General features: G+C 47.6%; 1 long non-coding RNA gene across 4 annotated transcripts in view; it reads left to right on the top strand.

Annotated features, from left to right (window-relative positions):
- Window positions 1–2,669: 2,669 nt before the first annotated feature.
- LOC311594778 overlaps window positions 2,670–22,854 on the top strand; it is a 35,879-nt gene continuing 15,694 nt past the window's right edge. For 2 of the 4 annotated variants that reach the window (XR_014778212.1, XR_014778213.1), the window contains exons 1-5: window positions 2,673–2,766; window positions 5,514–5,605; window positions 8,577–8,717; window positions 15,872–15,949; window positions 19,865–20,036. This is a non-coding gene — a long non-coding RNA (uncharacterized lncRNA). Of the gene's footprint in view, window positions 2,767–3,151; window positions 3,348–5,476; window positions 5,606–8,576; window positions 8,718–15,871; window positions 15,950–19,864; window positions 20,037–22,854 lie in introns of those variants that run through there. The other 2 variants (XR_014778214.1, XR_014778215.1) reach the window with 2 other exon arrangements.

Below are 22,854 nucleotides of genomic sequence, written 5' to 3'. Positions count from 1 at the left end.
AATAAGATAGAGAAGACAACAGTGAAGAAGTAGAACCGGATGGAAGAAAAGAGGGAGGAGAAAGAGGTAAGAAAAGAGTGGAGGGGGGAGGAGAGGGGGAGAGAGAAAGGGAGAGAGACTTTTTTTGTTTTGTTTTGTTTTAGGGTTTTGGTTTTTGGAGACAGGGTTTCTCTGTGTAGCCTTGGCTGTTCTGGACTCACTTTGTAGAGCAGGCTGGCCTCGAACTCACAGAGGTATGCCTGCCTCTGCCTCCCACAGTGTTGGCATTAGAGCCATGCACCAGCACTCCCAGAAATTACTCTATTATTTATTTTTATTTCATGTACATTGGTGTTCTGCCTGCACATATGTCTGTGTGAGGGTGTAAGATCCTCTGGAGCTGGAATTATAGGCAGTTGTAAGCTGCCATATGGTGTTGGGAGTTGAACCCAGATCCTGTGGAAGGAAAGCCAGTGCTCCTAACCAGTGAGCCAAAGAGTCCTTTCTTTAGAGCTAACCAGGAGCTATGTTCATAAAATAAAGAGCATACCTCTACTTGAAAGATGGCGTTATGCACAAGCCAGAGCTACAGAGGAGGCATCAACTTTCTATTAATGCCACTGAGAAAAGATGAAGAACTCCAATGGCTTGGGCAGCTTAGTGACGACCAAGAGCTCACAGTCCTTTGCCAAGTTTGTTTCAGAAATGGAAAAAGAATGAAGTGCAACAGGAAGATTTACGCTCCTCCTTGGTCCACGGCCGAAACCAGCTCCAGTGTGAAAGATTAATCAACTGTTTTGTTTTCCAACCTGTGCTTGCCTGCTCCAGGACAACTGATATTCAGTAGAAAATGTAGCTGAATATAACCCAGCAAACTGGTCTTGTTATGATGTTCATGTTCTGCCTTAAAATATTTTGGCTGACAAGGCTGCGGAGATGGCTTGGTGGGTAAGATGCTGGCCGCACAGGCTTGAGAAACTGAGCTCACATCCACTGCACCCATATGAAAAAGCCAGAGGGGTGGGGCATGTCTCAACCCCAGCACTCAGGAGGTGGAAACTGTAAGGTCCCAGGAGGAGCTCTACACACACACACACACACACACACACACACACACACACACACACACGTGCATTGGCATACAATATACACACCAAAGTAAATATTTTAGCATAAATAATGTATGTTGATAGAACCTTGTCTACCATCCTAAGTGGGATTTCATGTATTATGATTGGTTAGGCAGATGGCTAGTTGGATATAGTGCCTATGTCACAGAGGCTTGTTTTTAGTAAGGGTTTCTATGACTGTGAAGAGGCCCCTTGGCCAGGGCAGTTCTTACCCTGGTCAAAGGAAAACATTTAACTGAGGCTGACTCACAGTTTCAGAGGTTTAGTCCATTATCATCATGGGGGGAAGCATGGCAGCATGCAGGCAGACATGGTGCTGGAGAAGGAGCTCAGAATTCTACATCTTTGTTGTTGTTGTTGTTGTTGTTTGCTTTTCCCCTTCACTTATATCTTCCCATTCCCCTCTCCCTCCCTCTTTCACCCTATTCCCCTCCCCTAGACCTGTGACAGAAGGGAACCTCCGCCCCCACCATATAAAGAGTTCTACATCTTGATCTGAAGGCAGCAGAAATGAACTGTCTTGAGCTTCTGAAACCTCAAAGCCCACCCACTAGTGACACACCTCCTCCAACAAAGCCACACCTCCTCCAACAAAGCCACACCTCCTCCAACAAAGCCACACCTCCTACAGAGCCACTCCTTATGGACCTAACGGGGCCATTTTCATCCAAACCACCACAAGGCTATGCACATTTTCCACTAGAGTCTGCACCACAGGCAGGAAATTAGGCTAAGGAATAGCGAATTCAGTCTCTCGCTGATTAAATTACTGTAATAGGAGGTACACAGGTGCCTCAATAAAATGGTTTAAGGAAACTGTTCATCCTACAAAACAAATCTAGGAAGGCTCATGTCCTATGCCTTATGCTATAACTGAGTCAAAGATTGGAAGCTTCTGGTTTTAATATGAACTCTCAAAAACTCAGTGTGTCTTCCCCTAGCAAACTTAGAACTTCTGTGCAAGAATGGTTGTGTGGCACTATTCCTGGGAAGATATGGATAAATGTCTATTCACCCAGATAGAGAAATCAAAGTACGAATACTGCCACCATCCAATTTGGGGAACCAGTGAGTTTTGTTGGGGTTACTTACAGAAGTATGGGTGAGAAAACTAGCCAGGCACAGTGGCTCATACCTGTCATCCCAGCACTCAGGGAGGATCGCTGTGAGTTCAAGGCCAGCCTGGTCTAGGATAGGCAAGACTCCACAGAGAAACCCTGTCTCAAAAACAAAACAAAACAAAAAAGAAGAGGAGGAGGAAGTATGAGTGAGGAGTTGCTTAAAGGAGCAGAAGTGGCTCCAAAGATGGCTTCATCACCAAGGCCCACCCCAGCACAGGTGACAGACAAGTCACAAAAGCTTAGAACCTGAAACACACTGCACAGCCTGCAGGCAGCTCAACTGGTTGGAGAGTGCCCTTTCCAGGTGCCTCAGTTGGTCTAAATGTCTTCCAGAGAGCTGGGCTGTGGAGGAATGCTAAGTGAATCAATAAAGTGTTGTTTAGCCAATCAGCTGGGCAGAAGACAGGAAGTGGAAGGCGGGACTTCCTGGAAGGGAAGAGAAAAAGTCTGACGGTTGGGGAGAGAAGAGTTTTGGATGGTTGGAGGAGGATGGTGGGAACTGGATGCGGACCAGCCCAGGGGTCATAGTGGCAAGTGTTTGGAATATATGTGTGTTATAAGGTTTAGAATAGTTTGTTTAGTTTAAAAGTAGATTAGAATCAGTTCAGACTCTGCCCGGTGAAGTGCTGGCAGCTTTAAAGTACGTTTTAGTCTCTCTGTGTCAGTTCTTTGCTGTGTAGGCCGAAGGGATACAAAATACTGTAACACTGGGCTTGTCTCAAGAGTCTGCTTGGCAGCTGGGCTCCTTTGAGGGTGACTCTCCGTGGGCTTTTCTGTTTATACACTCTCTGGAAAGGAGAGGCCTGGAGGAGCTAGTCGTCATCTTCAGGGACTTCCTGAAGCTATTTCGAGTGATTTGCTTCCTGTCTTAATGAGCTTTCCTGCAGGAAAGAATATTTCAATCTGTGAGGAACTTCTATACAACAGGGATGGGAGCGCGGGAAGCGAGATCTAGAGGCTGAACTTGTAGCTGATGGCAAGGCTGTTCGCCTAGAACGGATGCTGCTCCATCCATGTCCAACACTGTTAAGAAACCAGCCAACAAGCAAAACCGTGTGCTCCAGCTTTGGAGGGTATAGCCCCTGGTACAACCGTTTCGTACAGTTACAGTGTCAAGGTACAAGTCCAGTTACAACTGTTTCATACAGTTCTACTGTGACAGTATGACCCCAATACAACTGTTTCATACAGATACACTGTGACAGTGTAACTCCAATACAAGTGTTTCATACAGTTACACTGTGAACTCTAGTTGACCCTGCAACCATGTCCTCCCAGGCTAGATGGGGAACACTCTCCCTGGTAGTCTCACAGAGGGACTGGTACAAAGGGGACAGTGCCATGATTGGTGCAAATAGAAACAAAAGGTTTGTTCTGATTCCTGCAAAACCTCTCCTCGGGGCTGTGTGAGCAGGTTGTCAGCTCACTTTAAGAGACAGCTGAGAGGTGTCACTCTGTGCTGCCTCCCCCTGGGACTGCAACACTAGTAGCAGCAAAAAATGGTCTCTCTCCTGTGCTCCGTTCTTGCTGGGTTTTAGTGGAGTAGAACTGGGGTGGTATCGAGAGAGAAAAAAGCAGCTGCAACAGACAGCAGAGACCTGTGGCCGTCCTGGTGGTGACAGTGGATCTGCCACCTAGTCTTCAGGGAGCAATGGAGTGGCAAGCCGCTTTGACGGACACAGAAGAGAGAGCTGAGGAGAGCAGCCAGCTGGCCTCTCTAAAAGCTTGAGGACCAGGAGGGACTTGGCCCTAATAAGCTGTGCAAGCTGAACCATGAGCCTAGGAAACTGCCCAGCTCTGACGAGCATCCGGGGTGTGCCAAGGGAACCCTCGGCAGCTGCAGCAAGTGTCTGAGGCAGAGCTGAACGGCCCTGTAAGCCAAACTTAAAAAAGCAACAAATGATCAGCAGCCTTACTGGCATCCCCAGGAGAGGCAGGGCCACACTGTAAGGGAAAGAATGGGACTTAGTGGTGGCAGTAGCTGCTTTCTGAGCAGCAGCAGCAGCCATGAAAGTGGTCACAGGAAACTGTCACCCAGCCCAGTCAAGCTGGCAGCAACACACAAAAGCTGTAACGCTTGACAGCTCAGGGTCCCAGTACCTACGACCTACACACGGGAGCTCTGATACTAGAGGGTTCCACCTGCGCACACCTGTCAGCTACTCCTCGCAGCTGTTGCCAAGCATCTAGGGATACAAAACTGCCAGAGACCAATGCCTGCTGCCCGCCTTCTTGCCCTCCCACCCGCCTGCCCACCTGCCAGAGGCAGAATATGTAAAGCTGCTGCTGTTTTCTTGTTTGTTTTTCCAATAGTGGAAAAAGTATCTCAAAGAGAGCCCCATGGTCACTAGCCCCCTTGAGTGTGGACACTGACTGCCCTACCCACTGTTGACTTTGCCTTGGTTCTTATGATCTCCTAAATAGGCTAGCATGCAACACTGGCATGTGGGCTTCCAACCGTGAAACCGGTTTCCATAGCTCAGAACGTATGTGCCCAGTACATCTACGTACCTGTGCGCCTAGTGCATTAGAAATCAGTATAATGAGGGACCGAGTATAAACTACTTTTCTGTTGCTGTGATAAAACGCCACAACCAAGCAACCTGCAGCAAGCATTGGGCAGCTGGCAGCAGCAGGCGTCGTGGCTGGAACAAGAAGCTAAGGACTCAAGTTCTTTACCAAAAGCCCAAGAGAGAAAACAAACCAGAAATAGGGGAAGGCTTTGAGTCTTCCAAGTCTGCCCCCAGTGGCCGACTTCTAGAAAAGCCAAGTAGAGCCACCAACTGGGGGCCAACTAGTCGAATACCCAAGATTGTGAAGGACGCTGCTGTTCAAAATGTCATTAAGAAACAAGTGAGGTTTTGGTTTGGTTTTTTTATGAGTGTGTGTGTGTGTGAGAGAGAAAGAGAGAGAGACAGAGAGAGAGAGAGAGACAGAGAGAGAGAGAGAGAGAGAGAGAGTCTTTGAAGAGGAGACATTTCATTAAAGTAGACACTAACTTGCAGGAAATGTGAACTTAAAGTCAACAATGTAAGAAAAAAATATGTCAAATAAGGGCATTCGGTGCTACTTTCAGCAAAGCATTATAATTTTGAAAGAAAAATAACTTGGTCAAAATGTAATTGATCTGATGTTTTAGAAGCTTCAATGATGGTATCTTGGGTAATCACACATAATACATTGAAGCTATTTTCTTAGCAGCCTTAAAACATGTTACCAAATGTCTTATCTCTTCCTCCTTTTAAGCATCACTCTGCTCCCCTAACAGATGCGTTAACTGAAGAACTACAGTTCCTATGCTGATTCCTACAGGACATGACAGGACAAAGAAAGGGAAAATAGTGACTCAGCATATCTATTTTAAATCTACAAAATGTAAGCGTGTAATAAGTTAAGATAGCGCTGAAAGACTAATAAAGGCAGCAGTGGCTTCATTCTTTCGGTTGCCTCTCATACACTCAGCAAAACACTTTACACCTTACACACATGCTGCTCTCCTTTGCTTATGAAACATTTACACAACCATCTATTGGTTTCCAGATAGAATTGAGAAACATCTGGGCCGTGTGTCATGATGAAGCCTGCCTGGTTGATCAGGAGGACTAGGGCAAAGGTCACGCGTGGAACCAGCCCCCGTATTGTGGAAATTGAAGGTTCTAGTCACTTGTCGGTCTACTGACATGGTCAAGTCTACAGATAAATTCAGAATATGAAGAGGAGGGAGGCAGTGTCAGTTTTAACTTCTTTTGTCTCAAACATAAGGACGCTAGGTTTGAAATGACTATCAGTGAGATGTGTGCATAGCCCTTGCAGTGGAGACACAATAGACAAATGCTGAAGTCCTGCCTAGGAAATCAAGAAAGATCGAAACTAGCAGGTTCCTTCTTTTGTGGGATAGTAAAGTGAGGCATGTTGGGAAAACAGTGAGTTTAAAAGTCTGGGAACCCCAAGGAACAGATGTAGTTTTTATGGGATAAGAATGGCAGACAAATCCCAAAGTGACCTCCTCTGGGCAGCAGCAATCTTGTATAACCCCTGCTCACTGAATGTGGACTTGATCCTAGCCAATAGAATATAAGGTGCTTTTTTTTTTTTTAAGATTTATTCATTTATTATGTATACAATGTTCTGCCTACACATATACTCACAGGCCAGAAGAGGGCACTGGATATCATTATAGATGGTTGTGAGCCACCATGTGGTTGCTGGGAATTGAACTCAGGACGTTTGGAGCAGCAGTCAGTGTTCTTAACCTCTGAGCCATCTCTCAAGCCCAGCACTTTCTTGATTAAGCAATGGTAATAAGATAGACACTCTTTGTGTCTCCTTACATCATGTTAAATTACATTATATTACACTGTCTTCACATTATAATTTGGTGAAGCGAATGGAGACTCCCCTGTCTATAAAAGAGTAAACTATCATAGAGTTATGGACTCCATGAGGTGGAAACATAGCAAAGAAGTGCACATGGCCTCAGCTGATAGACAACAGGAAATCAAGGATTTCAACCTACAAGTGCCCACAACAGAATTCTACCAAAGACCACGTGTGCCTTGAAAAGGACTCCAAGGTCCAGAAAAGAACACAGATCATCTGATATATTGATCACAAGGTTGTACAAGCCTCTGAAAAAGAAACTACGAAGCCATGGCCATGACCCATAGAAACTGAATAGTAACATGCTACACCAGATCCCTAGGTCTGCAGCAACAGAAAACTAAAACAATATGAGCATTGCTCCGCGATAGTGAGAGAGGAGCCCTGAACACAACACAGAGATGTCCCAGCAAGGAGACTGTAGAGTTAATCATCTACTGATGTGTCCCATCCCGAGGAACAAATTGAAGCAGAGTTCACCTGAAAGAAGGAGTGGGGATTAAAAGTGGGGGACAAAGATGCGAGAAATAATGAGTCAAGTCTGGAAATTTCTGATCAAGACTCTCTTTTATGCAGACTGGTAAGAACGTAGAGAGAGCAAGGTCAACGGGATCTATTCTAATCCCACTCTCCCCAGCCCCCAGGCAAGAATACCATGGCCTGAATAGCTCCCTGCAAGAACTTCCTAGTTCTCTGGATAACTCCCTGTAAGAACTTCCTGTTTCTCTGAGTAGCTCCCTGTAAGAACTTCCTTGATCCTCTGGGTGGTTCCCAGTAGGAACTTCCCTACTTCTTTCAAAGGTAAATAGTCCAAGGATAGCCCAGAACACAAGACCTCCTCCGGAAAAGGTCAGCAACTCGAAGGTCACAGTGTGCAGGCTGAGCACATGGCAGAATTTGGCACAGCTCCCCACAATCTACGACCAGGCCCCCAAATATGGAGTGAAAGCAGCCAACCGAAGGACACCATGAACAGCCAGCCCCTCACACCACAGAGGTTGAAGAGGTGCCCAATAGGAGAACTCAACTCCAAATAACTAGAAAATGGAAAGTCAAGAGAAGTGTCTATCTAGCTGGAAAAAAAAAAAAAAAAAAAGCAAAGCCCAAGGAGAACTGCATCTGGGGATGCTGTAAAAACTGTGGTCTGCATCTGGCCAATGCCTATGCTGTAAATGTGCCCACTTTGAGTGAGTTCAAGCTACCAGCAGGTTAGTAAGCAGTCCATGGTCTTCTTCATACTTAGAAACTGACTCTAGGAAGCTAGAACTCAGCACCCCACTGCAACCTTTACTGCCTTCAACTCCCTTTGCCCTGAATAATCAGCCCTCCAGGGAAAGGCAACAGAAAGCTGCCCTTTGAGACCAGAGGCATGGTAAGCCAGAGAACTCTTGGCTTCCTGCAGAGCTTGGAGTAGTGTAGCTAAAACCTTGCACTTGGCAGTGGGTGGAGCCTCCTCCCTTCATTCTCTTTACTTAAAGATTTATTTTTATTTTTAAGAATGTGTATGTGTTGGGGGGGGTAGTTGGGTGTGTATTGGGGCCTGTGGATGCCACATGTATGTCGGTACCCATGGAGGCCTAAAGAGAGGGTATCAGATCCCCCCCAAAGCTAGAGTCACAGGCAGGTGTGAGCCTCTCAACATGGCGATGAGAAACAAAACTCAAGTCGTCTTAAACAGCAGTAGGAGCCTCTAATTGCTGAGTGGTCTCTCCACCCCTGTTTTTTCACACACTGAGATAGTTAAAAGGCTATTCAATCTTCCCAGATTTTCACACACATGTATAAATATAATGTGGTGACAAACCGATCATTTCTATTAGATTAACTACCTAATAATCAGATAAAAGTTGCAGAGTTATTTTTTCGTGACAGCTGGTTAGTTTTGTTTTGTTTTGTTTGTTTAATCTACTTTTAATATTCCTTTTCTTTCCTTTGATTATTTTTTATTATTGTTGTTATTTTCCAGCCTACACAAGGGATGCCTTCGTGTATTCCAAAGTTCTAAAAGATGCGTGAACACTGAACTTGGCTGGATGAAGTCATTTTTCTAGCTTGTCCTGTGGGAGCCCCTCCATTGGGCAGCTTCTTCTTGAAGGCATGCATAAAGGTGTGCGACTGTGGGGACTCTCGGGACAGCCAGGGGGAAAACATGCATTTTTCAAAGCAGAGAGAGCACAGTGGCTTCGCTGACCTAAATGGACCTGACAGCTAAATGGAAAAAGACAAGGTTGCTGAGCACAAACATGGCTTCTGGGCATCACAGGACACAGGAGAAAAACAAAACAAAAAACAGTGGGGGGAGTTAGGCCACCAGGGTCAGGAGGAGGCTGCAGCCTCATCTCCACTCAGGCGCTCTCTGCGGAGGCCTCTGAGGGACTTCTGTGCTGTAATTAATGATTTTTGTCCTTTTCTGAACATTCTCCAAGGGATGGAGGCCTTGAAGTGTCCCTCTGCATGTGCTGAGTTCTGGAAAATCATCTAGTTGTACACTCAAAACTCACAACTCACAACCACACCACACAAAGGTATTCTTGGGGGCCGTGTTAGGAGGGTGTTTCTCTGGCTGAAGCCTTGCCTCCCACACCTCTGCTCAACGAAGACTCCGAAAGTAAACACAGCTCAATAGATGCAACAGAAATCCGGCATGGTGGCACAGGCGGCCTTTCCTTTGCTATCAATCTACCTAGTGTCCATTTTCCTCATCCTGCCCCCCCCCTACGGCCCCCATTCTGCCTTGAGTCTGTCAGTCAGGCTTTGCACCCGGCACTTAAAACTCTCCTAAACTGTCCCAGAGAAAATTGTCAGTGGTTTCAATATCAGCAAACTCCATGCGCAGGTCTCCTGGATTAGGTCCCTCGGTCAGCTCTGCATGTGGTCAGGCTGTTCACTGGCTCTTCCTGGATATAGTTCCAATATTGCCCTGGACCACTGGGCTCTTCCTTCCTACCCATAGGTCACTGCGCTCTGTCCTTGGTCATCAGTGTTTCCCTGATGACTTCGTGTCACACCTTGGATTCTTCATTGCTTTAATGACCCCCCATTTTTATGGTAATCTCATCAAGCCTCTTGCCTTTCTATGCCAGTGACACCTAAGTGAATATCTCCCGGAGGGACTTCTCCCCCAAATTCCAGGATCATAGGGACAACTGCCTCCTCCACATGGATGTCCCAGCCCTCAAACTTAACAGGTCTGAAACTGGTCTGTTCTTCCACCAGAACATGGTCCACTCACAGACTTCTCCCACTTAACTGACAACAACCCCATACTTATTGCCCAGGCGAAAACCTTGGAGTCACTCGCTCTTCCTCGCAACCATCTCCAAGACAGATAAGACAATATACTCACGTACTCTGGTGCCTCACATTTGACCATGTCCCCTGGAGGGGGAGACCTGGTGGCACTCAGAAGAAGAATAGCAGGTTACCAAGAAGAGACTTGATACCCTATGAGCATATACAGGGGGAGGTAATCCCCCTCAGGAACAGTCATAGGGAAGGGGAGTAAGGGGAAAATGGGAGGGAGGGAAGAATGGGAGGATACAAGGGATGGGATAACCATTGAGATGTAACAAGAATAAATTAATTAAAAAAAAAAAAGACACTATACTGACTTACACTTTTAGACTATACCAAGAACCAGATAAATCTTCACAATGTTCCTTCAATATGGTCCTACCCTCTCTTGCCCTGATTTTTTTTTTTTCAGTTTTTTGAGACAGACTTTCACTATGTAGCCCCAGCTGATCTGGAACTCACTATGTAGATAGATCTTGCTGGCCTTGGACTCACAGAGATCCACCTGCCTCTGGGTCCAGAGTGCAGGGATTAGAGACGTGTGTGCCACCATACCTGGCTCTCTGTCACTTGAATTCCTCAACAACAGCCACTCTGGTCTTTTGGTATCCAGAATGTTCCCTAGTAACTTTTGTAATACAACCTTTACAAAGAATCCATAGGAAACACAAAGTCTATTGATTCTGTTTAAAATTCTGCAGGGCAGTTAGCTGTCCCAGGGGAGGCCATTGCAGGTTCTCCTGGCTCAGGGAAACAAGCTTCCACGTCAGAGAGAGCTTGTTCCCAGCTCAGTTGTCAGGGTCACCTCCTTCCTACACAGTAACCTCATCATAAACACCCTCAAGGGGTTTGAATTCAATTTACTGCCTCAAGGGGCCATGTTGCCTATTTATTTGTTTATTTTATTTATTATTTATTTATTTAATGTATGAGAGTGTTTTATCTGCAGAAGAGGGCATCAGATCACATTATAGATGGTTTTGAGCCCACCATGTGGTTGCTGAGAATCGAACTCAGGACCTCTGGAAGAGCAGTCGGCCCTCTTAACCACTGAGCCATGTCTCCAGCCCCATGTTGCTTCTTTAAATAGGTGGCAATACATGGGGGTTTTCTTGTCTTTGGGTTTTTTTTTCATAGTTTGAATTTGATATCCTTATAAAACCAAGACTTATTTGAACAGATGCTTTAATTAGTCAAAAACTTGTACTCATTTTAAACTTTTCTACACTTTTTTGTGTACATTTTTACTGCACTTTTAGAAAATAGCATTCTGTGGAGTTTGTTTGTTTTTAATTCTTGAACTCTTTTTTTGTTTGTTTGTTTTGTTTTGTTTTTTCAAGACATGGTTTTCTCTCTGTAGCCTTGACTGTCCCGAACACACTTTATAGACCAGGCTGGCCTTGAACTCACAGCCATCCACATGCCTTAGCCTCCCTAGTGCTGGGATTAAAGGCGTGTGCCACCACGCCTGGCTAATTCTTGAACTCTTTAAGATTTTATTTTAATTTAGAAAAAAAATTATACAATACATTTTGGTCATGTTCCTTCCTCTCCCCCAGCTCCTCCCAGATCCCTGCTCCACCTCCCTACCCACTCAGTGTCACACCTCAACCTCCCTGCCCACTCAATGTCACACCTCAACCTCCCTGCCCACTCAGTGTCACACCTCACCCTCCCTACCCACTCAGTGTCACATCTCAACCTCCCTACCCACTCAGTGTCACACCTCAACCTCCCTACCCACTCAGTGTCACATCTCAACCTCCCTACCCACTCAGTGTCACACCTCAACCTCCCTGCCCACTCAGTGTCACACCTCACCCTCCCTACCCACTCAGTGTCACACCTCAACCTCCCTACCCACTCAGTGTCACACCTCAACCTCCCTGCCCACTCAATGTCACACCTCAACCTCCCTACCCACTCAGTGTCACACCTCAACCTCCCTACCCACTCAGTGTCACACCTCAACCTCCCTGCCCACTCAATGTCACACCTCAACCTCCCTACCCACTCAGTGTCACACCTCAACCTCCCTACCCACTCAATGTCACACCTCAACCTCCCTACCCACTCAGTGTCACACCTCAACCTCCCTGCCCACTCAATGTCACACCTCACCCTCCCTACCCACTCAGTGTCACACCTCAACCTCCCTACCCACTCAATGTCACACCTCACCCTCCCTACCCACTCAGTGTCACACCTCAACCTCCCTACCCACTCAGTGTCACACCTCAACCTCCCTAACCACTCAGTGTCACACCTCAACCTCCCTACCCACTCAGTGTCACACCTCAACCTCCCTGCCCACTCAATGTCACACCTCAACCTCCCTACCCACTCAGTGTCACACCTCAACCTCCCTACCCACTCAGTGTCACACCTCGACCTCCCTACCCACTCAGTGTCACATCTCAACCTCCCTGCCCACTCAATGTCACACCTCAACCTCCCTACCCACTCAGTGTCACACCTCGACCTCCCTACCCACTCAGTGTCACACCTCAACCTCCCTACCCACTCAGTGTCACACCTCAACCTCCCTACCCACTCAGTGTCACACCTCAACCTCCCTACCCACTCAGTGTCACACCTCAACCTCCCTACCCACTCAGTGTCACACCTCAACCTCCCTGCCCACTCAGTGTCACACCTCAACCTCCCTACCCACTCAGTGTCACACCTCAACCTCCCTACCCACTCAGTGTCACACCTCGACCTCCCTACCCACTCAGTGTCACACCTCAACCTCCCTAACCACTCAGTGTCACACCTCGACCTCCCTACCCACTCAGTGTCACACCTCGACCTCCCTACCCACTCAGTGTCACACCTCAACCTCCCTAACCACTCAGTGTCACACCTCGACCTCCCTACCCACTCAGTGTCACACCTCAACCTCCCTACCCACTCAGTGTCACACCTCAACCTCCCTAACCACTCAGTGTCACACCTCGACCTCCCTACCCACTCAGTGTCACACCTCGACCTCTCTACCCACTCAGTGTCACACCTCGACCTCCCTACCCACTCAATGTCACACCTCAACCTCCCTGCCCACTCAGTGTCACACCTCAACCTCCCTACCCACTCAGTGTCACACCTCAACCTCCCTACCGACTCAGTGTCACACCTCAACCTCCCTACCCACTCAGTGTCACACCTCGACCTCCCTACCCACTCAGTGTCACACCTCGACCTCCCTACCCACTCAGTGTCACACCTCGACCTCCCTACCCACTCAGTGTCACACCTCGACCTCTCTACCCACTCAGTGTCACACCTCAACCTCCCTACCCACTCAGTGTCACACCTCGACCTCTCTACCCACTCAGTGTCACACCTCAACCTCCCTACCCACTCAGTGTCACACCTCGACCTCCCTACCCACTCAGTGTCACACCTCGACCTCCCTACCCACTCAGTGTCACACCTCAACCTCCCTACCCACTCAGTGTCACACCTCGACCTCCCTACCCACTCAGTGTCACACCTCGACCTCCCTACCCACTCAGTGTCACACCTCGACCTCTCTACCCACTCAATGTCACACCTCGACCTCCCTACCCACTCAGTGTCACACCTCAACCTCCCTACCCACTCAATGTCACACCTCGACCTCCCTACCCACTCAGTGTCACACCTCAACCTCCCTACCCACTCAGTATCACACCTCAACCTCCCTACCCACTCAGTGTCACACCTCAACCTCCCTACCCACTCAGTGTCACACCTCGACCTCCCTACCCACTCAGTGTCACACCTCGACCTCTCTACCCACTCAGTGTCACACCTCGACCTCCCTGCCCACTCAGTGTCACACCTCGACCTCCCTACCCACTCAGTGTCACACCTCAACCTCCCTACCCACTCAGTGTCACACCTCGACCTCTCTACCCACTCAGTGTCACACCTCAACCTCCCTACCCACTCAGTGTCACACCTCAACCTCCCTGCCCACTCAGTGTCACACCTCAACCTCCCTGCCCACTCAGTGTCACACCTCAACCTCCCTGCCCACTCAGTGTCACACCTCAACCTCCCTGCCCACTCAGTGTCACACCTCAACCTCCCTACCCACTCAGTGTCACACCTCAACCTCCCTACCCACTCAGTGTCACACCTCAACCTCCCTACCCACTCAGTGTCACACCTCAACCTCCCTGCCCACTCAGTGTCACACCTCAACCTCCCTAACCACTCAGTGTCACACCTCAACCTCCCTACCCACTCAGTGTCACACCTCAACCTCCCTACCCACTCAATGTCACACCTCAACCTCCCTACCCACTCAGTGTCACACCTCAACCTCCCTACCCACTCAGTGTCACACCTCGACCTCCCTACCCACTCAGTGTCACACCTCAACCTCCCTACCCACTCAGTGTCACACCTCGACCTCCCTGCCCCACTCAGTGTCACACCTCAACCTCCCTGCCCACTCAATGTCACACCTCAACCTCCCTAACCACTCAGTGTCACACCTCAACCTCCCTGCCCACTCAGTGTCACACCTCAACCTCCCTGCCCACTCAGTGTCACACCTCAACCTCCCTACCCACTCAGTGTCACATCTCGACCTCCCTACCCACTCAGTGTCACACCTCAACCTCCCTACCCACTCAGTGTCACACCTCAACCTCCCTACCCACTCAATGTCACACCTCAACCTCCCTACCCACTCAGTGTCACACCTCAACCTCCCTGCCCACTCAGTGTCACACCTCAACCTCCCTGCCCACTCAGTGTCACACCTCAACCTCCCTGCCCACTCAGTGTCACACCTCAACCTCCCTGCCCACTCAGTGTCACACCTCAACCTCCCTACCCACTCAGTGTCACATCTCGACCTCCCTACCCACTCAGTGTCACACCTCAACCTCCCTGCCCACTCAGTGTCACACCTCAACCTCCCTGCCCACTCAGTGTCACACCGAGACTTTCCCTGAGGTTGAACATACACAGACAGTATTCACATCTGTTCCCAAGAGTACGGGAAGTGAACAAGTTTTGAGCTGGTTCGTGTGTTAATTTTGTTCATCAAATTCCCTCAGGCCTTTCAGATTTTATGCTGACTTGTCAGTAAGGACAAAGGCAAATGGGAGTTTATGCTCGTGGGTCAGTATGAACAGAATTAAAACAATTCAAAGACACCTGCAAATGTTCCCATCATGCACAGAGAAAAAGCTTGCATCCTCGCAATGACTGCAGTACCTTTCCCACCTAAGTTTCTCTCCGTGGCTTCCTTTTGGCCCATCTTCTACCTCAGTGCTTGCTCGGTTCCTAATGGAAGCCTTTTCAGTGCTGCCAAAAGACCTTTGCTCTGTTTCCTCTGCTGGAAATGTTCTTAGCTAACCCCTTCCCTCCTTGGCATCCTGACTCAGCCCTCACCTCCCTCCCCATGCCCACCCCACCTCCTCCAGCCCGACAGGGAGTTCTGTTCTCACCCTGTTTTTAATGCAGCCAACTCCTAGCCCAGCTGGCAAGTTCGCCTTTCTTTCCCCCTCTCTTCCCCTTTTCTACCCCATTCTTATCTCACATTCTAACATGATATGCAGTTCTGATTTTGTCTTAATATTGACTCATTTAGAGAGAGGTGTTTGTCGTTTTTCTCCACTACTGTGTTCCACCACGATCCCAGAGCTTCTCTGAACATCGATGAGGAAGTGACTTACCCTGGGATGGAGGCATCCTTTCAGGGAGTGCTCACTGCCTCCTAAGAGTTTCCTAATTCTCTACTGGGAAAAATGAGCAAGCAATGGGCCTTCTTAAAAGATCAGATCACAGAGTATGCATGTTCTTTTATTTAAAATAGTTATTCTATTTAAAATGTAATTTAGGGCATATAAAATTATGCTATCGCTTCTTTTAAAAATTGCTGTCAGTATCTCCTCATTTTTTTATTCGCCATCCTGTGTGAACATCCAAGAATATGTGCGTACATATGTTTTCCTTCTGTTTCAGAGATTCCAAGGAGGCCCTGCACCCCTATCTGAAGCTCTAGGTGTTTACAGACCTCAGCAATCAGCTTCGGGCACAAATGTACTCACAGATACATACACACATGGTCTAACTCAGAACTCCTGTTGACAGCACATTTTTAAAAACCTTTCCCTTTCGTCTGATCAGGCTGTCAGGGTACCTTTTATTGTATTGTCACTGATGGCAATAACTTTGGAACATTTTAGCTTCAAAAGAAGCTTATAAATATAGGGCAACCATATGCTAATCTTCTGGTTTGTGTCATATTTACATTTTCACTTCAAGCAAAGGGAAAGCAAAATGGAGGTGTAGAAACAATTCCCTGGTCCAAGGTGTCACTGGAGAGAGGATCCTGCCAAAAAAAAACCCAAGAGTACGTGGATGGGGGGAGGGGGTTTATATGCTTAGGAGAAACCAAGCCCCCTAACATCTTGACCTTGAGCTCCCCCCACCCCACCCCCAGCACTGAGCTCAGGTGGCCCTAACCATCTGGTGAGCAACCATTTCGCAGGGAGAGCACTGCCCAAGGATGTCACTTAACGAAATACCCCAGTGCCTGGACCTTGGTTCCGAGATGCCGAAATATAAGCAGAATGACACAGCATCCACAGAGGCTGCTTTAAAGGGTATTTTGGGGGCCTCGGTGGTGACTTGCCAGGTCTCTTACACAGGCAGGTAGGGCTGGAACGGGAGGGGACTCGGGCCCACCGTTTCCTCTCCCTGGATCCTGAGCAGGGATGGTGAGTGTCGACAACCCCGCCTCCTCCTAAGATGCCCGGAGGAAAAATATACTGAGTCAGGAGTCTAGCTGGAGCAAGATCTCAATTTTATTATGTTGTTGTTGTTGTCGTTGTTGTTTTTTTAATAGAATATAGGGAGTGGGCGGGGTATACCGTGGGACCAAGCAGTTCGTGTTACATGGCTGTTGATAGGCAGGGCTCACACCAGGATGCGCCTGGATGGACCATGCTGAGTCAATTTTCTGTAGAAGTATCTACCAGAGACTATTGCTGAAAACCGGGCCAGGCTCAGTTCTGTTCTCAAGGCCTCAGAGGGCTGACAGATTTGGCCATGGGGTCCAACATCTCCCCCTTTTTTGTTTGATGGACATCAGGCCATGGCCCCTGTCTTAGGTTGCCCCTCACATGGAGGTCTTACCCATCATTGGGTACCAGGACACCATCTGCCTCAGGCTCCTCCCTTGTCTGTCTTAGGTTGTCCAGGATCCACCTGGCTCTTACCCGTCATGGATCAAGGGGAGGTCAGGGGGCAAGGCCTTTGTCTTTAGAGCCCTGATTGGTCATAAATGGAAGCTGGTTCATGCATGGCAAGTCTCTGGTAATGTATCTCTATCTTGAGGAGCCTTATTGCCTCAAGCCTCTGTTGAATAAAATGTACCAATTTGGTCACAATGCAAGGCCCAAGAGTAAAAATGAGACTAAAAAAATCAGGGGCCCAAGCAGAGGAAGGAGAGAGGGCAAAATGCCATTGGAGCTGGTCCAAAGAGGAATTTCTTGGAGCTCCTATCAGTGTCATTTCAGGTCCTCTTGGAGCTCTTTTATCTTGCCCCTGATGATGTCTGACTTATTGGCATAGAAGCAACACTTTTCCTGTAAAAACAAGTATATCCCGCCTTCCCTGGCTGTTAGTAAGTTTAGCCCTCTTCATTTTCCTGTTGGGGTAGCTGTTTGAGATCCCTAGTCGGGGACCCATCCAGGTCTCTTTTTATTTTCAGGGAACATGTACCCAAATCCCCTTCCGACTCTTAGGAGGGGGTCTGGTCCTCTCCATACCTCAGTCAGGGGATCCCTCCATTTGACCTTCATGGAGCTATAGTCAGTAGAGGAGGGCCCATGTCTCTGGAGTGGCACTTGATGTTTATCGTGTTTTGAAAATTCTGCCTTTTTAAATTGATCATGTTGGGGTAATGATTCCCCCTTTTGCTTTTGTTATTGAGATTTTAGGGTTTGGTTATATCTTTCCACTATTGCTTAGCCTTTTGGAATTTATGTTGTGCCGGTGGTAAGAGAGATTTTTCCACCTGTTGAGGAATTGTTGAAAGGGCTTGCTAATAAAGCATGGCCCATTGTCTGTCTTAATTTTATCTGGCAAACCCAGGACAGCAAAGCATTGGAGTAAGTGACTGACGGCGTGTTTTGATTTTTTTCCCATGTGGGCTATGGCCCAGCATGCATGGGAGAAGATATCCACCAAAACAAAAATATATTTTAGTTTTCCAAAGGGGGAGAAATGGGTAACATCTGTCTGCCAAAGGTTGTTGGGACAAAGTCCCCTGGGATTGTTTTCTGTGGCATGTAGAAACTGAAGCTCTGGGGGGAAACATTCAGACTGAAACTGGACCCTTGGTGACTCTGCTGTTTCCTGGGATGCTATGTCCTCTATCCCTGTGCAGGGGGACAATGACCATCCTTTGGACACAGGCCCTTAGGGCAGGCTGGCAACACAAGGAAGGGCTGCGATTTGCCTGCTATCCTTCAGACGCAAGGATGGGCCAGGGTTCCATCCACAGGCCTTGTCCACAACCACCCTCCACCTGCTTCCCCTGTCCCCAGAAGGCAAGGTGGGCCACATGGACCCAGTCACTACTGGGGCCCGCCACCCTGGCTCCCGGGGCTTCGTGACCAATCTGGGCTGACGGGGAAAACAGGACAGCACGAGCCTTGCCTCCCATGTGCGCTCAGGCCCCAGGAACAGTCATGGGGTGGAACACGGCATCTCCCCTCTCGTGGGTTCCCATGGCTCCCAGGGACTCACCAGGTACAGAGGCGGGCCTGAGGACCATCCCATCACGGAGACTCTCCTCACTGAGGTGCACCAGCCTTTCCGGGGCAACTCTCTTCTGCCTGAGGCCTGGTGCTCATAGCACAGAGCACAGAGCGCCACGTTGGGCAAGAGGACCAGGGCCACCAGAGCCAATGCCACCACGCCAGTCCCACAGCTTCCTCGGGATAAGGCGGGAGAGCCAAGCGGGTAGAGGGGGTAGTGAAGGGATTGGTGGATGGACTAGGCTGAGGCACAGTAGGTGGGGGGCAGGTAGCGGACCAGGGGCTGCTCATCAAGGAGTCTAAGGCAACATTAAGTTTGAGGGAGGAAGAGAACTGTCACATATTTTATGGGAGTACACTCACCTGGAGACCGATTGGACCGTCCTTCCATTGAAGAAGATCCTCACATGGGGCACTAGTCTGCCAGGTCTCTTACACAGGCAGGTAGGGCTGGAACGGGAGGGGACTCGGGCCCACAGTTTCCTCTCCCTGGCGCCTGAGTGGGGATGGTGAGTGCACCTCCATCAGAGTTTGCAGGCCACATAAGCCCAGCTTTTCTGTACATGTGTCTGTGTGTCTGTCCTTTGTTCATTCTCCCATGGCCCCAGTCAAGTAAAGTCCAAAGCTGTGCAGGTTGAAGCAAGACACAAAAGGACAAACATTGCATTATTCCAGTATCTGAAATATATTAGCAAACAATCTCCTGGTGACTGACAGAGAGTAGGTGGGGAGTCACCTCTTAATGTTACAGAGTGTCTATTAAAGGTGATGAAAAGGCTGGGGAAACAGGGAACAGATACTCAGTATTGTGAATGTTATTAGTGTCAATAAATTGTACTCTTAAAATGGCTACAATATACTTATGCCACAATAAAACTTTTCCCAAAAAATAAAACCTAATCAAACTATCACTTAGATTCCTTAAACTCAGATTATTCATGTCTTATTAGGGAGCAATTCTTTCGTTGTTGGATATTTATACATTTTTATTTGCCTGCAAAGACTAGTGCAGGGTACCAAGCTTTGTCACCAGAGCATCCCAAGCTTTGAACTACCACCTACCTGCTATGAAACCATGAGTCAATTTCTTAACAAGTGAGAGACTCCGATGTTGGGCAATGAAAATAGTGAGGCATGTACCTGGTCTTCTCCGATCTGTAACAGTTTCTTACTCTGTCTTGTTTCTCAGGACTTTTGTACATTCAAAGAAGACTGCTGAAGTACTTTGTAGTTCATCCTGCAGTTTTCATTTCTCTGCTGTTTGTTTTTCTTGTGATCTTGTGATTGATACCGAAGAGACAAAGGAAAAGGTTGAAGAGGTCTGCTATTTTCAGGTGCAGTGATGTCAGTAGTGATAACATGTAAGTAGTGGCCTTACGGAACACAAATCAAAGGGTGGGCTTTGGAGACAAGGGAATGCTTTAACTGTTGCACATGTCAGATCTTCCAGCTGGAGCAGTTTAGCAATGAATTGGAAGTTCTTCCTGATACTTAGATAAGAAGATCAAGCTGAAGGCACAAGCTGTGCAGAAAATGTTGGCACTCTCACCAAGAGGCTGTACAAGTCAGTCAGAGTGATTTGCAAGCTGAGGAAAGGGATGATGAACAGGGTTGGAAATTTAGATAACATTTAAGATCTGAGTACAGGAAGGCTAGCCAACAAAGGAGATGGAGGAGAGCGGAGAGGAAAACAAGATGTGAGGAGTGTCTAGAAAGTAAAAAGGAATGATCAGCCATGCTGTGCTGCAGTCACTGAAGATGAGGTGGTACCCAGGGACCAGATGGACAAGGACACTTAGGGACATAGGGCACCTCTGCGTCAAATAAAATGAAAATCAGCCCACACCAGACCATAGTGCAGGGTCCCGAGGAGATGCGCAAGCAGAAATAATTTTCTTCTTCTTTTTTATCTCTCCTTCCTCGTTGGATCAGAAAGACTGACAAGCCAATGGGCTGGAGACAGAAGGCTAGGCCATCTGAGTCTCTTACTTCGTAAATTACTTTAGTAGTCCAAAGCTGAAGAGACACCATTGCTAAAAGTGGGCAGAAATTCTTAGTGTGAGCCAGGTGAAGGGAGAGCCAAGTAATTGTTGAGACCATCACAGGGTACACATGAGCACCAAGAGGAAGTTTGTTTTCATAAACCATTTGATGCTGAGGAGAGCTATTCTCACATACAGCTAAAGGCGGGATCACTTAGACCGCAGCCACCCAGTTTTGTGCTTCTCGCCCATGATGCCGTTTTTGAAGTCAGTCAATTCACAGTGCTCCAGGGGTCTGAGAACAACACCACAATGTGTTTCCTGACATTGCAGACGTACAGTGATGCTGCCTGTGCACGAAACCTCCACTGTAAGCACCGAACAAACAATGGGACCCAATGTTTAGACCCATTGGAACAAACAGCTTTGACTTATTTATTTAAGCTCCATTTTTATAGAACAATATATTGAAAGCATAAACAATACTAGGCTGAAATGTGGGCTGTTTATTTATTGAATAGCTCATAAAAATAATCTTCTAGAATACAGCCTGGGAATTTTTTTTTTGTATGTGTAGACAAAACAAACAGTTGTCTCTAAGTAACGCAAAAGGAAATGATTGGATTTAACTTTTTAAATAAGTAAGAGCACTGGTTTAAATCCAGTGTTAGCTGACTATAGTTGGAAATGTGACTCTATTCTTACCATACCTTGCTATATTATACTATACCAGGCACTCACTGTGATCTAAGTGTGTTCAGTAGGGCATCCTACATGGCCAGGAGTAAGAAATGTCCCAGCTGAGTTATCAAGTGGCAAATCTTTTCCCTCCCTGGATTATGTTGAACACACACTTTACCGACACTTTCATTTCTATCTTCGACATTAAACACACAGATCTACTGTCATTACTGGGCAACAGGGAGATGAAATATCTGCAAGAAAGAAATTTAGTAGCATGCTGAATAAAAAGAACAAATGCATCTCAAATGACAAGTTAAAACAGAAGCTGTTATTTCACAGCAGCATTGTAGAATAGCTAAGGGCAGAAAACTGGAGTCTGGCTGCCTGGGTTCAAATCCAGCCCTTGCCCCTTACCAGCTAAGCTTGGGGTGAGTTAATTAACCTTAGTAAGCCCATCTGAAAATGCCCTAATAATAGATCTTACCACTGAGTTGCGAGCACCGAATGCTACGGACTACAAGAAAAGTGCTTCCTATATATAGACTCAAAAAAAAAAAAAGCATTCCTTATGTACACTCTTTTAAATATTTAACATCCAGAAGTTTGAGTGACTTAGAAGTAGGAATTCACCAGTCAAACATGCAATAAAATCTATACTATTGATGAAGCTACTGGTCAAAAAAGTCACTTGACTAAGCAAGGAATCTGGTTTTAAGTGTCCTGAAAGTTAGGCAATTTGAGAGGCCATTTTTTTAGAGCACAGACTAACAAACTGAGTCTGCAACACAGCCCTTCCTTTTTAGAACTCAGACACTGAAGAAGCCACAAAATGAATCATCTCATCGCTAGTGCTCTCCAAGCTACACACACACACACAGAGACACACACACACACACACACACACACACACACACAGATACACACACACACAGACACACACACACAGACACACACACAGAGACACACACACACACACACAGACACACACACACACAGATACACACACACACACACACACACACACACACACACACACACACACACACACATTACAGCCCAAAATAGTGCGTTGCTGTGAGTCGAAAGTGCTCAGTACCCCTTGTGGTAAAGCGGAACCAATGTAAGAATGCTCTACAAGATTAACTACAGCATAATTCTGACTCGGTGGGGGAAGGTTCTTGGATCCCCTTCAGTTTAGCGCAGAGATGCTCGCAGAATGTCCCAATTGGAAGGATCAAGTCAAGGCTCTCACTGTTAGAGCATGCTTTACGTGCAAGCCAGGGGCCTTGTGCTCCAGAAGGAGCAGGCGGCCTTGTGACGCTGCCAAAAAGCCGAGTCCAGCCAGCTGCCTGCGGCTCCAGCTTGCTGAGAGCCAGCCTTCCCAGCCAGGGCTGCAAGGGCTCAGTCACCAGCCTGGAAGAGGCTTGCCTGTGACTCAGCTCAAAAGAATATAGCCAAGGAGGGAAAGCTGAGAGCTACAAGGAAAGAAAGCAAACAGCGGGGTGTTGTCCAT

Source organism: Acomys minous (genome assembly GCF_964271855.1).
Source record: "Acomys minous genome assembly, chromosome: 3".
Lineage (NCBI taxonomy): Eukaryota > Metazoa > Chordata > Mammalia > Rodentia > Muridae > Acomys > Acomys minous.
The sequence above is the reverse complement of the archived record's forward strand: the minus strand, read 5'-3'. Positions and strand labels throughout refer to the sequence as shown.